Genomic DNA, 480 nt, shown 5'->3' with positions numbered 1-480 from the left:
GGCTCACATACTCAGTGCACACTGCAGGCTCATACTCAGTGCACACTCCCATAGACATAATGTTAAACATAGGAACAAGGAGTGGAGGTGCACACCTTTAATGTCAGCACTCAGGAGGCAGACGCAGGTGGATCTCTGAGAGTTTGAGGTTAGCCTAGTCTAAAGGTTGAATTCCAGGACAGCCAGAGTTACTTAATGAGACCTTTTCTCAAAAACAAAGAAGCAAGTCTCCCTTTTAAGAAATGACATTTGGGCCTGGTGAGATGGCTCAGCAGTTAAGAGCACTGACTGCTCTTCCGGAGGTTCTGAGTTCAATTTCCAACAACCACATGGTGGCTCACAACCATCTGTAATGACATCTGATGCCATCTTCTGAGGTGTCTGAAGACAGCTACAGTATACTCACATACTTGAAATAAATAAATAAGTCTAGAGAAAGAAAGAAAGAAAGAAAGAAAGAAAGAAAGAAAGAAAGAAAGA

General features: G+C 42.5%; 1 protein-coding gene across 3 annotated transcripts in view; it reads left to right on the top strand.

Moving 5' to 3' along the window:
- Positions 1-480, top strand: part of Arfgef2 (ADP ribosylation factor guanine nucleotide exchange factor 2) — an 83,702-nt gene that overhangs the window by 60,900 nt on the left and 22,322 nt on the right. The window lies entirely within an intron of this gene.

This window comes from Grammomys surdaster, unplaced genomic scaffold (assembly GCF_004785775.1).
Source record: "Grammomys surdaster isolate TR1022 unplaced genomic scaffold, NIH_TR_1.0 193, whole genome shotgun sequence".
NCBI lineage: Eukaryota > Metazoa > Chordata > Mammalia > Rodentia > Muridae > Grammomys > Grammomys surdaster.
The sequence above is the reverse complement of the archived record's forward strand: the minus strand, read 5'-3'. Positions and strand labels throughout refer to the sequence as shown.